This window comes from Nelumbo lutea, chromosome 2, assembly GCF_056320005.1.
Source record: "Nelumbo lutea isolate HS-2025 chromosome 2, American lotus-T2T, whole genome shotgun sequence".
Classification (NCBI taxonomy): domain Eukaryota; kingdom Viridiplantae; phylum Streptophyta; class Magnoliopsida; order Proteales; family Nelumbonaceae; genus Nelumbo; species Nelumbo lutea.
Genome location: NC_142685.1, coordinates 38,193,656 through 38,213,107, shown reverse-complemented (window position 1 = coordinate 38,213,107; position 19,452 = coordinate 38,193,656).

Below are 19,452 nucleotides of genomic sequence, written 5' to 3'. Positions count from 1 at the left end.
TATGCTGATTTGACTGTGCAGAAACCACCAGTATTATTCCCTTTACACAGTAATTTGTCTGAGGGTAAATCTGGATGAAGATGCATCACTGTTATGGAGCGGGTTGGAGGCAATCCACTTGGTAATGATGGCATCTATTGATCATGGAAAACCGAAATACTGCGACCACCTTTGATTAGCCAAAATAAATTTTGCTCGAGCTCATTTAGGATGCCACGAGCTTGTTTCCACCAAATAGAATTTGAGGATTTAACTTTTAGATTAGAGCAAACTTGTATTAAGAAAATACTTGGACTTACTCTTTGGGCCCAAATATTTATCTGAATTAGTCAATAATCTTAATATTTGCTCATTGATTATCCTTAGCAAAGTTTTGCCTGAAACCAATATCACCTCGGTTTTTTGGGAGGCATAGCTTGTTCCAATGTGTAAAATGGACCAAGCCACCTGTGGGTCGTCAGCACTGTCTGGCGTTGACGTGGGCCATGCTTGGCATGACCCACATGCTATAGTACCGGGATGGGCTGGGCCTAGGGGTTCACGCCCACATGCCTGGCATCACACAGGCAGGCACACAGCTCGAATCTAGTATGTGTTCGTGGACCAATCATTACATAACGGCTAGTTTTATTCTTTGGGGCTCCAAAAATGACAAATGCCCCCAATAGTTATAAACAGTTAGTTTGGTGAGGACATTTCTGTATTTAGCCTTGGGGCTGAAAATGACTTAAATGCCTCCAATAACTATAAACAAGTTTGTGGGGTATTTTTGTATTTAGCCTTAGGAGGGTGATAATGACTTGAATGCCCCCTCAACAGTTATAAACAACCAGTTTGAAGGGCATTTAGTAAGTGATAAATAAACTTTATAAAAGATCAAAATACCCCTTTTAATAACTATAGACTAGTTTAGGAGGGTATTTTGATCAATTTAATATTTTACAATTCCTATGAATATACCTTTACCCTTTTTCATTTGTATCACAATAACAATCAATCTCTTGCATAGTTTCTAACTCAATATTTCTTAACTTTCTTTCAAGTTTTAACAAAGCCGTTCAAGTGTCTCAAGTTGGCAGTTAGGAAAAATTTTCATCTATTGAAATCAAATTGGGATATTATACTGAATTATCAGGTAAGGACTAATTAATTTTTCTTTTTTTTTTCTAATTTTTCAGGTTTTAATATCTTACATTTATTGAAATAGCAGGTCCTTACTAAACATCCTTCTCCTATGGCCACAGCTTCAATGTAGCCCAATTCCAATGTGATAGTATCAATGTTGGTGTTAGTGCCACTATGCTAGTGCTATTGATATTAGTCTTAGTGGTTCTAGGAGAATTAAGAGAAAACTAGTGATTTATGGCCTTACTTTACAATACAATTTGAGAGGAAGGGTACAAGAGTAGTATGTAAAAAAATGTAAAATGGATTTTAGTTACCAAACTACCAAAGCAATGGTGGCACTAGACATCCAAGAAAACACAGAGAAACACATACAACAAAATTATTCAACTCTAACATAAGATTGCACACACATCTACTTCATTTGGTAATTTTCAATATTTTCAAGAAAAAATGAAGCAATCACTAGCTAGATATGTTATATATGCTCAACAACCATTTTTATATTTTGTAGATTAAGGATTTGGAAATCTTTTATAATCATCTATAAACCTTGCTTCTAAAAATGTTTCTAGAAATATCTCAAGAATGGATGCTCATAGCATTTTTTTTTTCATATAAACAAAATTTAAGTTCTACTTTTTCAACTCTTCTAAAATTTCACTTTAGCTATCTGAACCAACCTAATAGTATTATTAACAATAAAATCATTTCTTGCCTTCTAGACAAAATTAAAAACAATAGACCAACACAAAAGGTTATCTATCTCGCTAGCTCCTTGAGAAGAATTACTCATTTCCAGCAAAAACTCAACAAACAAATTAAGATGAAAGGAATTAACTCTTGTACCCAATAGAGAAGCAAACAACACAGCCTTAACAAAAGGGCAAAAAGTAAAAACAAAACAAGTGTGAAATAAGCTCCTCATGTTCTCTACAAAGGAAACATATAGCATCCATATTAAGACCCAACTCCACTAATCTGCATGACTTAGTGTAAACAAAATTCCTAACCAATCATCACAAAAATAACCTAAACATGGGAGGCATCTTTGGTTTCCAAATTTTCTTTAGAAGTTTTAATAAAGAATACTCAAATTGCACATTTGAATCTTCCATTCCCGACTATAAAAGGATTTTAGAGGAACCATTCCAAATAAATGTATCACAGTTAATGTGTTTAGGGTGTAAGCAATTCGAGCCAACTCGTGAGTTACTTGGGATGGCTTGCTAAATACTTGAACTCAATTTGAAGATTATTGAGTCGAGTCATGCTTGACTTGAGTCAAGTAGTTGAACTTCATTATACCCAACTCGAGTAGCTTGTGATCCTAATTGAGGTTTTAATAAAATATTATTTTTCAATACATTTTTATTTATAATGTAAATAAATATTAACTTTTTATATTAATTTATTTATAATATAAATAATGAAATTTATAATAAAGTCATAATTTTTTGGGTTTTTATAGGAAATTAAGTCATAATATTGATTTGTTTATAATTTTTAATATAAAATCAAGTTTTCTATATATTTTTTATTTAAGGTAAAATATAAAAACTCCCCTAAAGTTTCACTTTCACAAAAACCTCACCTCTAATTTTACAGAAACCTATGTCCATCTTTATTTCCTGTAATGAAGACTTCCAAGTCACAAAATTACCCTTAAAATGTTCAATATAATTCAAAATACCAAATTTATCATTCTAAACTTCATTAGACCTAACATTTTTATAAAGTAAAATTACTTTATTCTTTTCAATATAACTCAACTAATGCATTAGGCCAATGTTTTCCATCTAGGATAATAAGAAAAGGGAGATAACTACAGGCTTTTTTAATACTATAGAGGAGGTTTTTATGAAAGTGAAACTTCAGGGGAAGTTTTTATATTTTATCATTTTATTTATAATATTTTAAATATTAATTTATTTATAATTTTTAATAGCAATTTATTTATAATTGGCTCGAGTAGCTCGTGAGTATCGATTCAAGTCAAGCTCAAGTATAAAACTTAAAACTTGGTCGAGATGAAGTTGAGTTTCAAGCTCTAAGTTTTTGAATCAAGCTTGAGCTCAAACCACCCAAAACTGGACTCAACTCGGCTCAATCATACCCCTACGTGTGTTTGAAAATGTTAGTATTTAGAATATGATTGACTTCCATCTGACCAAATAGTTGATTTAATTTTCCTCAATCCCAAACACCTCCCAAAGAGTAAATCAAAACTTCAACAACCAATAGTTATTAGATAGATTCGGTGTAGCAACAAGAGTGTAAAAAATCATTACCATTATGAGTCTAAAGAAAGATCCAAACATTAATCTAGGATTCCCTACTAAGATGAACTTCCAAATCAGGGAGAAGAGTTGAAAGAGATTTACATATTAACTTCCACACCTAAGAAGCTGAAGTAGAAATTTTAGTAGAGATGATCTCATTTTTGGTTAAATATTTACTCTTCAACAGTTTCACCCACAAGACATTAGATTCCCCAAGAAACCTCTAAGCCGATTTACATAGCGAAGCCTTATTCAGCAAATCCGTTTGTTCGAAACCTAGACCAAGGAGAATACAACTAAATTAATCTAGTAACCCATCTCACTTCATGAAACTTATTTGATCCCTTTCACAAAAAATTCCTTTGGGTTTCTTTAATTTCCTATAAAGTTTTTCTTGGGAATTGAATCACACTATACAAAAAACCTGAATAGATTGCAAAGTTGAGTAAATCAAGGTTTTCCTACCAACATAAGATAAACAAGAAACTTCCCACTAAGCTAGATTTTCCTTCATTTTATCCATCATAGTCCAAAGATTTTGAATTCCTTTTCATTCATAGAAATACTCCTAAATATTTACAAAAGAAGGGAAATTTTTATTTGGTGCCTAATCATCTTCTAACCTTTGGAATCGATGTCATTTCTTAAGAGGTGTTTTCTCAGAAAAACAATGTTGCATATGCATGTTGTTTCCTCAGATTTTATATTTGGTACCATTGTTATTGTTGCCACATAGGCATTTTTTAATGCCACATCAGCACACAATTTCTAGCAATAGTAGACAAACAAGAAAACACCAAAAAGAACTTTTTCTCAGACCACACATTTCTCGATTTCCAAGGCATGGTCTAAGAAAACGTTTTTTAGAAAAATGGCCAACCAAACAGCAGGCATTTTCTCAGAAAACATATTTCTCTTATGAAATCCTAGGCACCTACTAATCTGCACAGAAATTGATTGAAACTCATTAAGTTCAATAAAATCAACTACTTCTTCTCTATTTGCCTTTCCAAATAAATGAACATCATGAGCAAATAGAAGATGTGAAATCCTAGGCACTTCCCTAGCCATTTTAAGTCCCTCAAGTTTACTCACAACATTAACTTGTCAATCGAGACAAGCCTTCCATTGCTATAACAAAAAGATAAGGTTACAAAGGGTCTCCTTGTCTAAGACCCCTCTTTATGCCCCAAATTGATCCTCAACTTCACCTCAACCATCATAGAAAAACTAGTATGAGAGAGCACATCACCACATTAAATCACACCATTCTTGAGCAAAACCTAGTTCCTTTAGAGACCATAATAAGTAATCCCATTCTATGGTGTCATAACCTTTAGAGGTGTCCAACTTAGAAATTATTAAACCCACCCTCTCCTGATTTCCTCTATTAAAAAAAAAAAGTAAATGACCTCCTGAGCTAAGACCACATTATCTTAAATCTATCTCCCTAGGACAACAGCACACTAATAAGGAGACTAATGGAACAGGAGTCTTTCACTCTATAAGGGTCAGCAATATTAGGAACCATTGTTATGAAAGTGTGTTTATTTTACCAACAAACTATTTATTCTTAAAGGATTCACAAACAAATCATACAAACTCTTACATATAAAATCCCAAATTTTTTTATAAATCAAAGAAAGTATACCATTTGGTCACCCAAAGACATACCACTCTCCTCACTGTAATAATAATTCATTGTCCTTCTCAAACACAACTCTATTAAAAATATAGGGGAGTTTTATTTAATCTTCTTTGGGAGAAACAAAAAGATCCGAAAAGTAATCCATAGATAAGCAGATAATTAAGAAATACTCTCATGATCATTTAGCCAAACTCCCCCCTCATTTTTAATCTAGACAATATTATTCCTTTCTCATCTGAATAAAGTGGCTCTATGAAAAAATTATGTGTTTTGATCACCTTTTTCCAGCTACAATTGCTTAGATTTTTTCTACTAGAAGAATTATTATTGGTATTAGAGTTTACTCAACAAAATTATCCAATAGACTTAAATGTAATCCTACTTAGTCATAAGATATGATAACTAGCATAGCCATTGGCTCCCAAATACCAATTATTTTTTTATTATATTTTGACTTTTTTTCTCTTGTAGCCAAGCTTAAAAAAAAAATGAAAGGCCTTTGGTTTATTATACACATCAGAGTTCAAAACAAGGAAAATAGGTTTGTAGTCTAGGCCCCACCTAGGACAAAAGAAAAGTAGGAACAACTTTAAACACCTTAAAAAAATTCAATGCACACAAAAACTCCATCTAACTTCTTTACTAACCTACCCAAATCCATCTAACCATTGGTCCAAGTACAATTCAATGCACACAAAAACTCTATCTAACTTCTTTACTAACCTACCCAAATCCATCTAACCATTGGTCCAAGTACAATTCAATGCACACAAAAACTCTATCTAACTTTAAACAGCTTCTGTCAGTGGTAACTGGTAACGCAATGAGCAAGGTTCAAAGTATCGGAAACACTATGCATATCAGAAAGGCAAATTTAAGAGACGTATCGGGATATGCCTTGGAAACACATGGAAGTGCTATAAATACTCTAATAAATCATAAATAAACATCAATATCACTAAATATAAGATGTAAATGAGCTATTTATGCATAAAAATAACACACTTTAGTGGGTTTTATGAAAAAACATATTATAATCAATAAACGGGAAGTTGGGAATAGAAACATACTATCTAATTATGGACATAATAGGTCAAGTAATTATTTTGCACATTTTATTCTAATTTTCTAAAAGCTAAATAATTACTTATTTTTATTCAAATAATTATTTTGCATGTTTTATTCTAAAAATTAAATTAAAATTAAGAAAAGTAAATATGTAACAAAAAATTGAATGAGTTTATGGACATAATAAATGAAATAACTATTTTGCATATTTTATTCTAAAAATTAAAAAAATAAATATCAATGTTTTAAAACACAGAGGCATTCCACTACCTAGAGGCGTGAAGCATAGTTCAGAATGCAAGAGGCATAAGCTTCCTTAAGAGGAGGAAGGAGGAAAGGGGGATTTTATTTTTTTTCTCTATCTTTAATAAAAAGCTTTTATATTAAGAAAATAAAAAATGCATACAATACAGGCACGATACAACACATTCAATTTGGTACCATGTACCATGCCGAAAACTTGTTGGAATGGTACGTATTGACCGGTACGAGCCGATATGTGACGAAATTTTGAACCTTGGCCGATGGATTCTTTTCATTTTTTGTCCTTTTCTATCTAGTTCAATCAGATTCATTTCATTAACGGAAGTTTAAACATTAATGGGAGCACCATTTTAAAAAAGGGCAACGTGCACGCCTCTTATTGGAGGGTACATGTTTCTCGTGAACTGAGGGGTTCATAGGATTCACTCTTGGTAGATTGTTCCACAATGGGCTAGTTAGTGGTTGCTTATTGTTGACACAAATTTCTTGTATTTGATTAACACAAAATATGGAGACAAATTACAAAAAAATGAATTTGTAATAAAGAAATAAACAAGAGAATGAATTCTCTTTGATTTCTACTCGATGACGTGAGCAACCTCTAATTAATAGTCGAATTTGGTGAAAACGAGGGTCGTTGGTGTGTTTCTCATACTTCTTGAAGTGTTGATGTAAGTTTCCTTGGTTTTGGTGCTTTGAGAGATTTGGTGTAGATTTCTTCAGGGCCTCGCGCTTGATCGACTGTAAAGGATGCTTCTCTAAGAATGGCCCTTTTGTGGTGGCTTGATCTTCTTTGGAGAGCTTGAATCCGAGTGCGTCGTAGAGAATGAAGAAACTTTTCCCTTCTTTCTTCTCTCTAGATCTTGTTTTGGAGGCTGCAGGAGCTTGTAGTTGTTTGCAATCTTCAGTGTTGGTGTTTGAGAGCTTCTTGCTGTTTGATTCTCTCAAAAAAGAAAAAAAGGCCCTCTTTCTTCCCAGGCAAGGCTATTTATAGCTAAGGATTAGGATTGCCACCTCAGCCCACTTAGTTAACCAATCCCATGTGAGTGGGGTGTTGGGTTAGTATTAACTACTATACATGCACCATTATGTAGGAGTTGGTGGTTTTACCAATAGAACCACCCTATTACAATAGGAGATGGGCCAGATTGGACTTAATACACTTTGATCCTTAGGCCATCAAGACATATTTTATGTAGTCTTGGGCCTTGGGCCCATGGAGGCCCATATTAATTAGAGGTTGTCATGTAAATTAAGCCCATTTATTTGGCTTAAAAATTCACATGCCTACACTTGTCTTAGCCCTTGCACCTGGGTGTCCAAGCCTTATTGGACCACCACCTATATTAGGTGGTTGAGTTGGTTTAAGTCGTTGCCTACTAGGGAGCTGGTGGTGGTGGCGGTGAATGCATGTGAGCTGGTTTAAGTCCTTAAAACCGCATTTGTCCCCTACGGTGTAGCCGGGTGATTGTAAATCGGTCGCCAAGATAAAACAGCCCACAGGCTATTGGTAGGCGTGGATTTGCGTACTAGACCTCCGCGAACCACAAAGAATGATGCCTAGAGAATAAAGATTTATAGAGAGGAGAATATTGTATCGAATGCATTGGTGTGTGATTCTGGGTTGACCAACACTTCTTTTATAGAGTGTTCTTAGTCACTCAAATGGATACAGAAGTTTCTATTCAGGCAAATGTCTATTCATAACAGTGCATCTGTTGGAAAAGACGCAAAGAAAAAGAGAGTTGTTGAGTTGTACCTTCGGGAGGCTCACCTTTGTTTATCATTGTGTGAAGAAGTTGTTGAGTTATTAGCATAATATTGATCTCATGGAGTGGATCCTATCTATTTGTTTACATATTCAAGTTGGATTGTAGAGTTTATCATAATATGAAATGCATATGTGGTGGGAATCTACTAATTGTTGCAAATTTTCATTTGATCTATAACGGGATTTGATTCCTCTTAGAATATAAAATCTTAGAGGTAATTTGGATATACTAAATACAACTATACAAGTATTTTGGTTGGGAAGAGAACAGAAAGTGCTTTTAAACTATGGTTGATTTAAGAGTCTATTTGATTTGTAGTTGGAATTGGAATCAGAATCAAAATCAAAACAGGAATAGGAATGGAAATTAGAATATGTTGGAATGGGATTCTAATTCGACCCAACCAAACAGTTGGAATCAAATACGACCGATACGAATCCCAATTCTAGACCTCTATTCCTGTAAGCCAAATTAGCCCTAAGAAATCACATTAAATCTCATTTTTTTAGGATTATTGCTCTGTTTTTATTTTGCATTAAATAGTCAATTGCTACTAAAATGATAGCGGGACCTATATTGTACAAATCATGCATGTCGATGACAGGTATATTATCATCATCATTTAAGCCTTGTTCCTACTATATGAGCTCATCAAATCAGAATCCAATGGCATTAGAGTTGGGCAAAAGTTTTAGTGCCAGCGGCCGAGCTGATGCAACCCATGCATATGCAACACTGAGGATAAAAATATGTAATACTCTTAATTAATAGAATTCAATCTAATAAAGCAAGCTTAATTTTTCAAAAAATTAAAAATAAAAAATTGAAGAAAAAAAATTGAGCTACGGCTTCATAAGAAATGAAAGTTTCATTTCTGGTGTAAGAGATTTCTAAGTGGAACTTTATAATTGAGAGTTCCAAATTGGACCAGTTAAATGATGTAGACTTGGTAGTTTTCCATGTTTAATGGCATATAAAATATGTCTACTTCTCTAGAGTCTAGACAATAACATGGCAGAAGAGTTTTGTTCAACTACAAATCTATTTTATTAATGTATTGATGTCATGAACCCAGATTAATATCTCAGTTGCCAACCTAGTAGTATTATAATGAAAACGACCCAGAAAAAATTGTTTTTTTGTGTGAACATGGTATCAACTGGCGTCCCAGAATTTTGACTATTGGAAATTGGATTCCCTTAAATTCTAATCCAACAGCTTAAAACAAATTGGCATGTATAAGAATGTGCTTTTCTGAGTTGCCAAATCAATGCTTTACTTTGCTTTTAAGCAGGAAAACCACTTGGATGCTATTGGCAGTTTAGATGGTAAACTTGATGAAGCATCTATGGGAATATTTGATAGAATTAGAATTTGTGCTTCAAAGATGCCCCGATGGATTCAAGTATAATCGTAGAGTTTCAAAAAGGACAAACCACTTTGTAACTGAGAACTACAACTTTTTCAACCCCTATTTAGAAATTAAAAGACAAAAAACCCATCAAGAAATACAGAGAAAATCAATGTTTGTTTAATTGTTATTATTGTAGGAGTTGTTTTACAACAATATGCATGGTAAATTAATGAAATTTATTTCCTTTGAAATTTAATTTAATATCCAAACTCATGAAAATACATTTCATAGGTGTTCTCATGTCTTATCAAAGTGGCAAATGCATTTATTTTGGATGCCACTGATTCAGCATAGACCAAAAGTGGTATGATAGTCCATTACAAAAGAATATCATAAAAGGTATCTTGGCGTGTGTGTCTACCACAAAAAAGTGGTTACTATTTTTTGAAAATTAATGTGATGTACTGATGTGGGGACAAGCACGATGGAGACCTCTCTCTCTCCCCAATATCATAATAATGGAGACTTTCTTTACATGGTTAGCCGGCTTCTTCAATTTTCTAGCTTGTTCTAGCGATTAGCGAGACTTGGATTTAATCCCAACCACGCTAAAATTATGTTTTCGAACCGCCGTTGATTCGGCCGGTTGGAATGTTCGGCTCGGCAATCGGATTTGTTTTACTCTAAATTTGGTCTCTGGTCAAAAGCGGTTAAATTGGTCAGTGATTTGTTGATTTGGGTGGTCGAACCGTTGATTCATTCGGCCTATTTAATACTTTTGGCCATTTTTATTTTATTTTATTTTATTAAAATAGGTCATTTGTTTGAATCAAACGGTCAAGTTGTCGATCCGTTCAATGGTTTTGGTAATTTTTTTATTTTAATTATTTTACTTTTTTATTAAAATGGATCATTTGTTTAAACCTTGGACAAAGACTTAAACCTGTCATGATCACCTAAATACTGAAACATCCCCTCATTTTCAAATTGGAGTTAGACTTTCCCTCTAAACAGAATAAAGTAAAATCGAAAACAAAATTAAACCGGAATTTGAATTATTTTCATTTGCACTCTCAAGCATTTGTACTGGTGCAAATGAATAATCCATTTGCACTGCAACCAAATACAGTCTTAGGTCCAAATCCACCAATTGGATAATCCCAATGATTCAATTTGATTCCCTCCTAACCCCAAGCTTTGGAATCTCTTCCACTCTAAGGCCTTGTTTGCATTTCGATAAGTTATTTACCCGGGTAAATGCACTTACCTAGGTAATTGTTTCCCAGAAAAGATTTACCCAGGTAAATGCATTTACCCATGTTCTTATATCTCCCATATAAAGAAGGCAATGGCCATTTTATCCATAAAAATCCATTATTACAAGGGGCATTTTTGTCCCTTTCAAGTGTTGGCAATTTTCCCCCAAGGTGGGAAAGTTATTTACCCACCTATGAGATGGGTATCACTTACGCAGGTAAATGATACCAAAGAAAATAAAATTTCTCTGGTCCCCACATAAATCTGAAAAAACAATGTGATTTTTTGTCAATGGGGATCAAAATCCCATTAACCAACTTTCCCTCCCTCTCAAAATCCAAAAAAAGAATGCCCCCTAAAGGTTTACCTAAACCATGAATGGTTATCAACTAACCTTCTTACTATTTAATAAAATAAATCTCAAGTATAAAATTTTTATCAAACACCAATTGGCAAAAATTCTATGCAGATCTTTCCCTTAGAAGTTATAGTTTCAAAATATTTTCGATTCTCCACAATTTGTTTCTAATAAAAATGTCCATTAGAAGATACCTTTCATGTTTAATCCAGAATTCATGCATATGTATGATACAGACTTGTATATGGCTTTTGACTCCGTTGTTTATAATTCCATCTACTCTCATCAATTCCCCAAAGCTGCATTTGGAAACGATGCAAATGGAGTGTAAATCCTGATTTAGGGTAAATTTGCACTCTGGTTCACTTTTGCTTGTTTTTGGCAACATTACATTATGCATTGACAAATGACAGAAAACACATTTTCCAATGCATATTTACATATAATAAGATGTAAAAGTACATCAATAAAAAATGAGTAAATTTGCATTCAAGTGGGTTTTGATAAGAAAAAGGGTTAAGTACACTACAACCCAATGCGTAATTCTGAATGACAGCCCCCCTATAAACCACATCCTGTTCGTGAATTTGGCATCAATTCATGGTCAAGATTCATCCCCCTGTACGGTGGGGCTAAAAAAATTCTGACCTGAACTGATAAGTCATTCTCCCTAAAAAAAAACAAATGCTTTATTGGAATTTGTGTTTGCATCCATTACAGCTAATAGTTTGTTTGGTAAGAAGATAAAATTGTCAATGCAAAGCTAACCTAACTTTGCAATTTATATGGACTGTTTTACACTCTACATATTTGCATTCACGCTTATTTGCATTATTTCCAAGCGCAGCCTAATGTGCTTAGGCATTACAGTTGTAACAGATGAATCAAACATTCAAATGTATCACTTGTTGTAGGTTGTAGGTTAATTTGGTTGGTGTTTTTTTTTTTTTCATTACATGATGAAACACCAACTGTAGTGGTGGGTTGGATGCCGATGAATGGAATCTGTTTAAGATTGCCTTTTTATGGTAAGGGGAGGTTTTTGTCCATGCAAGACAACCAACTAAGCAAAGGGAAATTTTGAAATTTTCAAAGAATTTAAACAGCATATGGTGTCACGTCCTAACAAAGATGGACAAAGAATTAACATATGGGAGGTTTTTGTTTGTTGATGTCATCTAAGAGGCATGTCTAAATCCAATTTAAAAAAGGAGGGGATTTTTCAGTAATTAGGTGAAATATGAAGGGAGGTTTAAGTCTTTTACCCGTTTTCTCATGGGGTTATGCAACGGGGGTAGTCCAACCCCTAACCCTAGTGTATGTAGGTGACTAACTAGCCAACTAGAAACCTTGCAAGTTGAGGGAGTTTGGGTTTTGCAAAGGACTAACTTTTGTTTTTAAATTTTTGGTACATGTGATGCCCCCATAATAGCTAGGAGTGAGGTGTTATATACTAGAACCATTTTAATGTCAATCACCTAATAATAGCTGAAGATTATGTATTTGCTCCAAACAAAAGAAAACATTCCAACATGATCTTTATACTTAGAGACCAATTCATGGCCAAGATGGTATCACCATCTCTCCAAATATGGAAGGGTAGGAGGGAAGGGTAGAATCAAACCCACTAGCTGTAGTCTCTTCGTAATAAGGTAAATGGACCTCACATGCACCCTACTTTGTCTCCACCTTTAATCCCCTATAAGTAGAGCCTACTCTTCTATGGGTTTTGACATGAACCTCATAAAACAAAGTGACACCATGTGACCAATTAAACTCTTGGGTAATCAGCAAGGCCTACCCCTATTGTGTAACCCATTTTCCTTGTAAAGTAAATAAATATACATATATACATGCATTTTGTTTTTCTGGAAATCAAACAAGGAAGAAGGGTATTATTTAGTAGTTCATCCACAACAAAATGATTGGCACCTAAAGAAGGCCTATGTATTCCCTTGTCATCGAATTGACAAGCATTTGGTGGCACAATCTCCATATCTGGTAACTTTCCAAGCAGCAATAATTCAGAAGATTAAGACTTATAAATTGGATAGGTTCCAACCTAAGACAGGGCTTACGGAAAACCTCACCATGATAACATGCCATTAGATCATTTGATTTATGCATCATCTTTAAAGTTGTTTGGTGTAGTGAGAAAATCTTGGGTTAGTGATTAGTGTGAGAATGTGGGTTTAAGTTTGAGAGTGGTTGTGCAAAAAATGCCAAAGATAGAGCCATGTCCAATCTACCCCTTTGGTTGGGAGCCTATGACTACATTGGGTAGTGGCCTAATATCATTTTTAAATTTCTCAAAAGTTAAAGAAACTTTCACCTTCACCAAATATCCACTTGCATAACATATATTAAGGTAAAAGCTTAAACTAATATTTATTCAACACGGGAAGCCCTAAGGATCCCAATCTAGCACAATAGACAACTTGTTGGGGAGGCCTAATAAAGGTAAGAATGTTGGTTGGAGCTAGAAAGTGGCTACTTTACACAAGGCTGTAAAAGAATCAGAATAGGGATTTTGGAGTTAGGACTAGTTGCATGTCTCACCTACAAGCACAGTATGACGTTAGAGGCTCCAAGGACAGAGACTCCAATGGTCAAATTAGCTAAGGTGACTTAGAGTGTATAAGTTTCAAGGTGAGTAGCAAGTGCTAAAGTGAGTGACAAAACATATAAGAGAATACATGTTGCCTCTTGGCCTATTTATATGTGAAGTACTCATTAAATGAAGCATTGAAGGGGGTCTGTAATGTCTCTTTCACATTGACCAACGTTGAGTGTGCACTTCATTAAATTAGTACCACGTGTATAAGCATTACCTAAGCAATAAATGAGTGGAATGCTCAGTCGAAGTCATAACGGTCAAAGGTGAGATCACCATTAAGTCCCAAAAGATGAGGCTTCCCTTCATAGCCACTACATGTCAATACCTAATTGGATCGGAATATTTGGTTGTATTGCATGCCTCTTACTTCCAAACCAAGGTAGCAATTCTTGGGTCATCCTTCCTTTGGTTAGCTCTATTGAAGGAAGTATGGTGTAAAGGTTTCCTTAGGCCTTTCATGCTTTGGTGTAGGGTTCCCTGATGTTCCAAAAGATTCCCTATGGTTCAAATGATGACATGGATCAGCGGCCCCATTTTTGTTCAAGTATCCATTGGTTGAAGTGCTAGGTCTGGAGTTAGCATGTCAAACAAGGCATCATTTTGGTTTAAAAGACACACTATACACGGTGCTTGCTGGAAGCAATAATATGAAGTAATGCAATATTGGTTGTCCATATCAAATTAATATGAACAATTAATTTTCCTATTAAAGGGGAGAGTCGGGAAAGCAAATCTTTCACCATTTGTTTCTTCATTCGTTACACTTGGGTTGGTATTCATGTTACTCACCTCGGTTCTCGTTTTATCTTTTGCCTCATAGTTTCTTCCCACTTACTATGGTAAGTCTTTCATGACTTGATGTCATTTGACTCTTCCAACCATTAGTAGTTTAATTTGTTGGATTAGAAGGTTGACACTTCTCCTCAATCTTGAGGTTAGTTCTAGGTTCATTATCTAAAGTGCTCATAAGAACCCTTCAGGTTCTTACGAGGCAATGGGAGGACATTGGCCACCAATGTCTCCGAGGTATACAGAGAGAGGCTGAGGACAAGGAACTAGAGGAGGCCTATGATATAGAGATAGAGGTGGTTGATGTAGCGGGGACCCTTAGATCCAATAATGTGGAGAGGTTGTATCAATAGTACTTCATCCCATATTCATGTGTGATTACGATCCCTAAGGACAAGGAAAAGCCTTAGAACATGTAGGAGGGAGGGTTGTACATATATAAACACCACCTCCAAGATAGTTGAGGTTCCCACTCTATTATCTTATTGTAAAGATCATCAACTTCCATGGCCTCGCCCTAACTTAGTTTCCAAAGCCATCCGAGTGATAGTAGGCATGATTATGTCTACTCATCAAGTCATTATTGAGATAAATCTCATGCTCATTCAAGTTAGGGTCAAAATCATGGCCTCACTCTAAATTAGCCTTCAATGTCATCCAAGTGATAGCACGATTTCAACTACTCATCAAGTTAGTGCTGAGATAAATCTCATGGGCATTCGAGCTCTATTTTATGGTTGCTCAAGGATAAAGGTTTTGGATAGGTTTTCTTTGTCCATATATGAGTTTAAGAGTAAATTTTTTCTTCATTTTATGTCCTGGAGGTTAGTCTATCAAAATTGGGGCTGACCTGTGCTTAAGTGCATTGGTCCATCATTGAGCAATGAGGAGAAGATTGGGGTAAGCAAGCTTCATCAAGAAAAGTTGAATGTTGGGTTGTTCCAAACTGAGAAAGCATTGGAGTTATTCAAGTTGAGCTCGGCTTGGATAGGTAGAACCCTTATTTTTCCATTATACTTGCTTAACCAATGTGTTACTAACATCAAATCTACTTGATACATATAGGAATGGACCTAAAATAATAGAGGTTGTTGGTCAACTATGCCAAGAAAGATGCAACTACAACGATACAAGGTAGGGTGAAAAGGTCTTACTACAATCCAAGAAGAACGCACCACCAACGTTTGAGAAGAATATGCCAATTATGAAGAGACAATTTTCTAAAAAGGCTTTTCAGGAATCATCAGTATAGAGGCCTTAAAAGAGAGTGAGAGAAGAGAGGCTCACCACTAAAGTCATCAACCTGGAGGACAACACAAATGAGCATGTTGTTGCATGTGGAGCCAAGGTCATTTAGGGTTCATAAACTAAGGCTTCACCTATTGTCTTTAGGAATGAGGAGTCAATAACTGATATGTGATCCCAATAATAGATACTAAGCAGACTCCAGCTCTAGCTCCAATCTATCAGCCCTATTGGTCCATCCGCTTTGATGATACCATCAGGACTAGCAAGATAGCTTGTTTAATTGGCTCAAGGGTGTGTCATTTCTATAAACAGGGAGTCCCTAACCACCAAGACCGCTCCAGTCCTGATAAGTATTCTCCTAAGGAAGGTCACTAAGGTGTGTAAAGCTCTCAAATTTTCCTTAGGTTAGAGAATTGTTTATGTATTAACTTAACTTTTGTGAAATGTTTCACCATGATGACCATTGTGTGTGATCGGGTGGAAGCATTAGATCAGAGGATTAAGGAGCAACCAACTGCACTGAGTTGAGGGTAAAATGAGACCAACTTTGGCAAGAGAAGAATAATATCGTCACTATCACCTTTAAGCATGAAAAGAGGATCTCTGAGATCGAGGGAAAACTAAAATAAAAGACATATGAGGAAGTGGCTTTCCACAAGAATACTTTGATTACAATCATCGAGTGGACTAACCTAGTTAAGATCTGGGCCAATGAAGATGAGAGATATCTCGCTAACCTCCAAAGAAAAATTATCATAAACTTAGTAGGGAACGTAATGAGCTAGAGAAGTTGTGAATCAAGGCCAAAGTCTTGTGTGCGAAAGATTACAAAGTCGTGGATTAGTACCAAGAAGACCTAGCTAGATATAGGAGTAAACCTTACATGGTTGGCTTCAACAAGTGCAAGAGGTAACTAACCCAAAACATGCTTAAGATGAATTTTGGCTTCCTCGACCCTTTTGTAATTGTTAGGAACATTGAGTTAAGGGGCAATGAGGCTGCCCCAACTAAGGGCAAGAATGACATAAATGAGGTCGGGGTGGTAGAGTTGGATACTAGGAGATAGGAGGTGATGATTGTGGTGAAGGAAACCAACAATGGTTTTTCCCTAAGCCTATGTACGCTTGAAGTTTTTTCTAATGATTGACTTGCCAAGGGCGGGCCCTTTTATACTTGTACTTTTCTTCTCTTTTTTGTGTCTAAGGTTGAAGTACTCAATTTTTTATGTAAAAAAACTTAAGTAATGAAAATCAATTTTAGTTTTTATTCAATTATCTGTTTTAGTTTGTTACTTAGACAATAGTGAGCCTAGAGTACGAGGCATTTAGACCTAGTGATTCGTAAGGATTTTTAAGCCTTAATTAGACAAGGCATTTATCAATTTATAATGTTGATCCTCTCGTTAGGCTTGGGTGTCCATCCAAAGGTGCCTGGGGTTGCATAGGCATAAGTGTATGGGCCTTTGATCGTAAGGGAGTCACTAGTGTTGTGCCAATTTTCCTTGCCTATCCAAGTTGACATGTTTGGTGTGTAATTCGACAAAGTTGTACATCATAAACTTTGGATACACCCTGCCCCTTCTAGGGCTTTAGAGTCTGAGGTCTCAAGTAGTGAGTGGTCGAACTATTTAAAATACATTATCTCTTCAAAAGCCAATGTGTTACACTTAGAGAAATTTCAACACACAACAAAAAATGGGAGAAAAAGAGGAAATTTTCATTAATAAAAGGTGATTACATCACTGATAATACTTCTAAAGTTTTTTTGAGTTCCTAGTACAAGGTATAGGTTTCCCATTGAGGTGTTCAAGTCAATAAATATTTTCCAATTGGGTGCAAGCTTTCCTAACCCAAGCTCAGCTATAATTATTTTTCTTAGAATGAGGATGTCAACTTAAAATTATTGACCTTGGACCTAGGAGTTTTAGTAATAAGCAACCTTTTATTGGTATGATACAACTCTAATTTGGGCCTATTCTTAGGCTTCTTCCAGTAGGTCCAAATTGGCTCTAGGTTCCTTATTATTCCCTTCTTTGTTGTAGAACTTGGCCTTCAAGGTCAACTGACCGGTCTTAGTTGTATGATGGATTTAGTACAAGAGGCAAAGTTGAAGGGTGTTTCACTTATGGCACTTTGAGTTGTTGTCTTTATAGGCCTAAAGTACGCTTATGAGTTCTTCTACACTGCCAACGAAAGTTGCATGCTAATGTGGTATGTTGGCATGTGTTTCACATTAATTGCACTTTTGGGTGTATCAAACTATATCTTCCTTCATAGTAGGCCAAAAAAATCCCCACCTTAGAGCTTCATCGGCTAAGGACCTTCCCCCTAAGTGGTTATCGTAGAGGCCTTCGTATATTTCCTTAAGGACAATATTCCCATTTTCAGGTCTCATACACCTTATGGTAAGGTGAATGATCTATATATCTTGTCTTCAATAAGCGCATACTGAGTCGGTCTATGTATGATATTCTAATCTATGACCTTGTTTTCAAGAAAGCGGTCATGGTGTAGATAGTCTAGTACATGATCCATCAAGCTCGTGTCAATTCAGTCCAAATATACAGTTTGATATGAAACTTCTATGTTGGAATAGGCCAATTCTACTACAAATTCTGACCTACTAATGTTTAACTCTATCTGTTAGTTTGGAAAGGGCATTAACTCCAACATTCTCCAATCATAGAATCCATTAAAGAGTGAAGTGCTAGAAATAAGAAGTTAACTCTTGAATATTGCTAAGGTAATTGGACATGGTTAGTTCCCTATCCTTATATTTCTTATTTACCTAATTTACAACCAACTGTGAATCACTGAAGGCTTTTTTCCGATCCACTCATAGCTCGTTGGCCAAAGAGAGGCTGATCAAATTAGCCTCATATTTAGCATCATTTTTGAAGGCTGGGAAGTTGAACTTAAGTGTATACTCCAATGTTGTGTTGTTTCACTTTAGAAGTATGAAACTTGCCCCACTCACTTTCAAGTTAGAAAACCCACATACATGTATGGTACGGGTAGGTCGTAGTTCTTTTAATTGTGCTACACTATTGTTGCCAAAGGTACACTCGACGATGAAACTTGTTAATGCTTGAGATTTTTTGAATGGCCTCAGTCAATACTTGATATCAATTTTTTGAGCTCACTATCCCACTTCATTAACCTAAATGGCATTGTAATCAATTTGATTCATGTACACTTTGACATTGCAATCGATATAATCCTTAAAGACCTTATTAACCAATCTTTGATATGTATGTAACTCCAGCGTTCTTCAACCTGAATAATATCACCTTGTAGCAATAGAGGATGGTCTTAGTGATGAAAGCATTCTTCTCCTTGTCATTATTGTGTCTTTGAATTTGATTATAGATGAAAAAGGCATCAATGAAACTCAATATATCATATCCTATAGTGGCACCGATGAAGCAACCAATCCTAGGAAAGGAAAGCTATCTCTAGAGTAGGATCCATCATTTTCCATTAACCTTTTTTACGATTATCACATTAGTTGGATAGCCATGGTAATGTACCTTTCGGATGAAGTTTACTTTGAGTAGATTCTCCACTTTTTTATTAATCACCACCCATCACTTCAATGCAAATTTTCTCTTTTTTTACCAAACTAATTTATGGCTTAAGTCCACAATTATCTTGTGAATGATGACTAAAAG